We start from the raw sequence: 6,942 nt of genomic DNA, 5'->3' as shown, positions 1-6,942 counted from the left end.
TAAATTTATTGTGTTTGAGCGTGCATAAGTTTTTCTTCTTATTCTGTTTAAATGCTGCCAGGCATTCTAATTCACGTGGCGTTAACTGTGACGTGAAGCGGCTTTCTTCGCTATGTAGACGCATCGTACATGATTTGTAACGATTAACAACAATACGCAGTAATTCCAAAGAGGCGTTGCTTAGTACCCTTTGCGAATCGGCTTTGTTCGACTCGGAAAGGTCGCAAGTGGCTGGCTTCAGTCTTAGCTGTAAGCCTTTTGGTACTGCAGAAGCATTCAGGTACGTTGACAGTGCGGTTACATGCAGTTCAGACCGTATGCCTTTCTCGTAACTGCATGTAACACTGCATGTAACACTTTGCGATGAGTTCGATTGAATATAATGCAAGACTTTCTCAGTGGTTACCCGTTCAACCATACACTAGTCTCATGAACGCTTTTTTCGTGCCTTTTGGGCACAGTCAGCCATGTATTCCCCAAAAAAACAGCCTCCACGCGCAGATCGTATGGCCCTATCTATTCATGCAGAGCATAGTTCAGTGCGAAGCTGGTGGACTCACATGGACCTCATGGTTGCCCCTCTTCAGTCGCCTGGACTCCGCACTCGCCAGGCAAGTGGAGGACGTCCACTATACTGACAGGGCCCACACTGCTGTTGTTACTGATGATGATTGCCTTTATGAATGGCTCACTCCCACTCTGGGAGATTGGCCAAGAAACGAATAATTTATAGAAAAAGTGGTCATATACGAATTCTATGACTAGTGAATTTTACGATAGAATAAATTAATAATGTTAATTTAAAAATTCCAAATCAAAACCACCCTGATTCAATTAAGAATTTTTGTACAGCGGAACAGACATCCCGTTGACAATGACCTAATGAGGAGGCTCCCAATGATAGCATATTAGAACAAATGTAATCCAATCTAATTCTATGGAACGCCCCTTTGAGAATGTTTTGCTTCCGTAAATTGTAGCGGTTACATGATCAAAAATAATGTTCGCTCGTCACTTATCCTCTTCTTCACACGATTATGGCTAACAACAATGATGACCCCTCTAAATTTTGTTGTTGGGCTAGTTGTTATACGCTTATACAAAAAAGCCTCGTGATCATCAAGGAAGAACTCGAGACAGAAAAGGAACAAAAAAAATCACGCATATCCACGAAGTGAATGATGATGAGTGGGTGAAGCACCAGGGATTATTCGGGTAACCGTGAATCCCCCGTACATTGCCCCACTCCAGCATGCAAATGCGTGACAAACACGTGTGTGCAGTATATACAACAATGTTTTATTGATGTCATAAGCCGTATGTGGTGTTCAGGGGCGGACTTCGTTTCCCCTTCATTAGTACCGCCTTGGGATCGGTGAAGTAAAGAGCCAGGGTTTCACGAATGAGATGTAAAAAATCCAGGCCTGCGCTGAAACCGCAGCACAGTCACAGCGAAAGCTGGAAGAGCAGCGTTTCTAGAGCTCATTGTAAGCTCTCTTGGGGCTACAATACAAGTACACTAGAAAGGTGCCCACTATGCCATAAATCACAATTTTTGTGAAGTCGGGAAGCACCTACTAAGCCATTATTCGTCATTCTGCGGAGAAGCGAGGCACCAGCTACACGTCTGTAAGGCATTATGTGCCACTTTGTTGGCGCGACGACTGATGACGATGAAGAATTATGGCTCAGCCCTTTGTAATGGGTTGGAAGCTTTAAACGGCCCACCAGTAATGTAATTTGCATTGGGTGACGCCCGGTCGCTATTTCCCTCTCCCATCATGCTGTATAACATACGTTGACGTAGGAAACAGCCGGGGGGGGGGAGGGGAGGGAGGCAAAGAACTTTACTGAGACCCCGAGGAAATGGATCATGCGCTTATGGGCTTCCTTGGCAACCAATACAAGTGCACTTGCGAGGAACCCACTACGCTATAAATCATTGTAATTTTACTGAGACCCCGAGGAAGTGGATCATGCGCTTATGGGCTTCCTTGGCAACCAATCAAAGTGCACTTGCGAGGAACCCACTACGCTATAAATCATTGTAATTTTTGAGAAGTAGGGCAGCAGGCACTGTGCCATTTTTCGTCATTCTACGGAGAGCGTTGGTACCAGCTAAACGCATGTAAGGCATTATGCGCACTTTGTTGATGCTGTGCCTGATGACGATGAAGAATTATGGCAGAGTCCTTTGTAATGGGTTCGAAGCATTCAACAACCTACTCGTTGCGAAATTCGCATTGTGTGACGCCTGGTTACAGAATTCGCGTTGTGCGACGCTTGGCGCTTATTTTACTCTTCTACCACGCTATATTGCATGTGCTAATGTGGTTCCTTTCCGACATGAAGCCTGTATAGGACCTTTTTGCAAAGCAGTTTCAAGCACCGGCGTGGCTCAGAGGTTGAATACTGGGCTCCAACGCAGAGGGCCCAGGTTCGAACCTCGTTCCATCCTGGAATTTTTTTCTTATTTCGTTTTTTTTCTCATTTCGAGCGATACTGGTTACGGACACCGGCGGCGGCGGCGGACAACTACGGCGCCAAAAACGGCCGGTGAATTGATCTCATAACAGCTTTCGCTGTAAAACGAGATAGAGCATGTGACAGGTTGAAAAGTACTCAACATCACTGTCAACACAATTGAACAGTCTGCTCAAAGACGGAGCATAGACCTCATCGTAAAGAGGCGTTGGCTCCACCGCTTGACTTCTCTGCTCTTAAGGTGAACATGTTGGTGCTTGCTGATCGTCGTAGTGTGGCGCGAAGACACAAGTACAAAGACGCGGAGGCATACAACAGAGGCGCTGTGACGTGTGTGCCGGCGCGTTGGTAGTAGTGTAGCGGAGAGGTAGAAGAAGAACGATGCTGCTACATTGACGTACGAAAACCAACTGCTTTATTCCAGGGCCCACGCTCTCGCCTTCACGCGCCTCCGCTGACTTCGTCGTCGTCGGTGCCTCGGCACGCCTGCACGCGACAGGGCCCCCCACCGTATAGACGGAGTCTCAGTCAAAATGTGTCCGTTTGGCAGTCCTCGTCGAGTTGGCGTAATGGCGAACGGGTGAACAATTTTTTTCGGGGGGTCGGGGCTGAGAGTGGCGCAGAGGACGGATCGTGAAACCGCGTGGATTCTGCGAGTCGGTTTAATGACATGCGTCGCTGTGGAGAGACGCTCCAGGAGGGCCGAGTGGTTCCGCGAGAGAGCGGTCGCACCGGGCGCGCTCGTCGACGAGGGCGTGACCGTCGTAGCTACCAGTATTGGGGAGGGTGCCGGGGCAGTCATGGAGGACAGGGTGCGGCCGTGAGGGTGCAGTACGACTCTGCCATCGTGCGCCAGCAAAACCTGTATGCGCTGCTGGGGAGATCCTGCCGCAGTCTGCGAAGCATTGCTCACCACAACCTGCACGCTCTCTGTGACTGGTGCGAGCGCGACGGAAACCTCGACTGATATGACGTTTTCTTGATTGAACGTGCGGGATGGCGGGGGCGTAGACTCCGGCATGATTCCATGCTCCTTCAGTTACTCGGCCAGGTCTACCGTGGGCGCTTTCGCGGGCTTCTCCGCGGCTGGTGGCGCCGTTGTAGTAGGTGCCTGTGACTGATGGTGTATCGTCGCCGACGTCATGGGCGCCGAGACAGACACGGGGAGATGTTGCGGCGGCGCCGCATGCAACACCGTCACGGTGGTCATGACGGGATAGTGGGTGACGATGTTGGCAGCGGGCGCAGAGGACACCATACTGCCGCCCGTCGAGATGAGGGGCGCCGACAGGTTGCCATGGTGGCGGTGATGGTGGTGGTTCTTCGCCAGTATCTGTGGCCGCGTGAACGTCGGTATCTAACCAGGGACTGGTGCTGGTCTGTCTGGAACGCACCCAGCGTGGGCTGGGCCAGCATGGTCTGCACGTGCAGCATGGCCTGTAGCTGTTGTAGTGTCAGGGGCTGTCCCGGGACTATGGCAAACGAGGGAGGCGGCATCATGCGCGGCGGTGCCAGAATGATGTTGGGCCTTGGCCCCAGATTCTGCGGGATGACCATGGTTGGGGTGCCAGTTGTGGCCTTGTGCTAGTCCGCCCGGGGAGACTGGGACCAAGTGGTGCGGTCGGTGCGGGCGTCGTCATGTTTGCGTTGCCACTCGACAGCTTGGGCAGGATCTGCGGTCGGGACAGTCTGATGTTCGAAACCAACCAACGTGTTTGGGACAGTCTGAGGTGACTCGGTTAGGGCGACACCCGTGGTGTCAGCGAACACGTGACAAGCAGCGCTGGTTTGGGTGTCGCACACAGGATCAGTAGGCACTGATGCCGTCATGCTCACCAAGGTGTCCACAGGTGTTGACCACTCTACCAAAGGCTGTTCGTCGGCGATGGCTGGAGTGGCAGGCAAAACAGTTGGCGGCAGGCGATACTCAGTCGTGGCACGTGACGTGCACAGTGTCGTCCTGGGCGCCGCGTCGAAAGCAATGTCTTGCGATGGCAATGTGGTTACGTTTAGCGCGGCAGGAAGTATGTGACGTGGCGCTGCCGGTTGCGGTAGGGCTAGAACGAACCCTCGAAGTTGGTCGTATGCCTGCGGCCCTGGAGGAGGCACAACGCATCGCAGAGCAGGAGGAAGCATAGCTACCGTGATGGCGTAGTTGTCCTGCTGCGAGACGATGTTACGCAGGTAGAACTCAGCCTGCCATCTTGATAAGCCAGATGGCTGGGCATGCGCGGCCAGAATTTGGGAAACTCCGGACGGCAGCAAGATGCAGTGCGGCCGTGGGGTTCATCTGGTCGCAGCGCATCGTGATAGGGTGTCAGAGGTCTGGTTTGCACTAGGTGGAAAACGTCCCGCGGCGGACTCTGCTGAAGAGGCATTCCTATGTAGGGTCACCACTGTAGGGGAGATGGTAGAATGAAGAGGATGCTGCTACATGACGTCCGACGAAACAAAATGCTTATTCCAGGGCCCGATACTCTCGCCTAGCACGCGCCTCCGCTGAGCTTCGTCGCTCGTCGGTGCCTCGGCACGCCTGCACGCGACAGAAGCATATGACTTTGTTTCTCGTCCTTCATGTTGTTTTATGTGTTTTATGCCTCCGTGTCTTTGTATCTGTCTATTAACATTTCTTTAGGAAAAAAAATGGCGAAGCTTGCACTAAGCCGCGCAAGGCTTGAAACAGCGAAACTGGACGACTCTGAAGACTAATCTGGTGCTTCTATAGCTTCTGTTGTAGGCCTTTGCTAGGCGATGCGGGTTGTTTCTAGGTTGCTTCTAGGTCGTTGCTAGGCTTTAACTAGGTGATGATAGCTTGTTTGTTCACAAGTTGATTCTCGGCGCAGAGAGGTTCCAGCTAAACCACAGTCAGAGACACGACACGGATGTCCGAACTGCAGAGACGGAACATAGCGCTGAAACCAAGCGTTCGCACCTCTCATAGTTCTACCAACACGTCGTCGCTGGCGTAGGCTTTCCATGGCTCGGTGTCTTGTCGCAGCCAACCGTTGCTTTTCCCGTTCCCTAGAATCCTGTCGTTGTACCCGGACTCGGGGTCTTCGTCTCGCCGCCGTCGCTTCGCAGCCATTTGTTGAGCTAACTGTTACCTTCTTCATTTTTAGGTAGACCAGTGGGAGACAGGGGGATTTACCCAATTACTGTGGTACATAACCGTTTATGATGACGATCGTTTTTTGGTTCGCCGGACAAGGAATGATTTGGTGACAGGTTCTCTGTTAAGGAAGGGGGGAGAATGTGGTTTTGTAAGAAGAACTGTGCGAGTCTTAGGCTAGCCCCTTCGCACTTTCCCATAGCGACATTTGGAAGGCAGTCTTTGTGCGCTAACCGCAGTGTTTGTTTATACGATTGCAGGAAGCGACGGCGGCGACTGGCCAGCACGGCGGAGACTGAACGAGCTTTGGGGGCAAGTTGTTTAAGCAAACGTCCTCAATGGGCAGGCGTACGCAACCTGGTATGTGCAAAGCCATGTCATCTGATGAATCTGCAAGGAGCGAATCCTTATAGGTATAACGTCCTTCAAGAACAAGCCGTTGGACACAAATTGTTTACAGGACACTTCCTCTAAAGGCAAGAAATAGGAAGCAGTCCTTTGGTAGAGGAATGTCTCGCTCTAAATGTTCTGAACGACCGTACGGAATCCCGCATTTGAAGCGGAATGTCATCAAGGTCGGAAAGTGTGTGGGGTCGGCCGTGGAAGTAAGGCTTCGAGATTCGTGTCCTCGCTGTTTCCTCCACTCTCGGAGGCTATACACTCGCAGATGTTGCGCGTCGCGGGGCAGCCCATCCACTGCCCACAGTTATACACCACTGCCGTGCTTGATCGCGACAAGCGGCGCTGCTGACAAACTGGTGCTCACAGCCACTGTCAAAATAGCGCGAATCAAATCTTATACGCTTTCAGAACGCAAAGGGAAGCACATCCGAACAGAAACTACATAGTCAACAGTCAAACCGGTGGTGTCTGGGTCCGAAATCAGCGCTATGTATTTACCTTCGGCGAAGTACGACGTTCCGAATCACGGCACAAACCGCTAAACGCTTCGCCACAACATAATGACTTCGCAATTCGTTAGTTGCTCTCTTTTTTGTTTTTTGCTGTTACGACCGGATGGGTGACGAAGGCGCTAACTATTCGCGGCAGCGATGTTCCACAAAGCACGAAATGACAATCTTTTTCGATACTCTCTTAACGTAGCTGACGACGATGATCAGCTGGATATACATTGTGAATTACGACACCCCAAAAACAGTGTTGCAGAAACTCCTTTTTTCGAGATCAGCCACTTTTCTCGTATTTTATACTATACGCGAAAGTATACTCCTCTACAGGAGAGAGAGACAGAAAGAAAGAAAGTAGTTTAACGAAAGCTGTGAATATCAGTCGTATTATATGAGGGCTTACTATGTACTACATACATGTAATTGAAATTAGATGAAAAA

Source organism: Rhipicephalus sanguineus, chromosome 10 (genome assembly GCF_013339695.2).
Source record: "Rhipicephalus sanguineus isolate Rsan-2018 chromosome 10, BIME_Rsan_1.4, whole genome shotgun sequence".
NCBI lineage: Eukaryota > Metazoa > Arthropoda > Arachnida > Ixodida > Ixodidae > Rhipicephalus > Rhipicephalus sanguineus.
Note: the sequence above shows the minus strand (reverse complement) of the source record.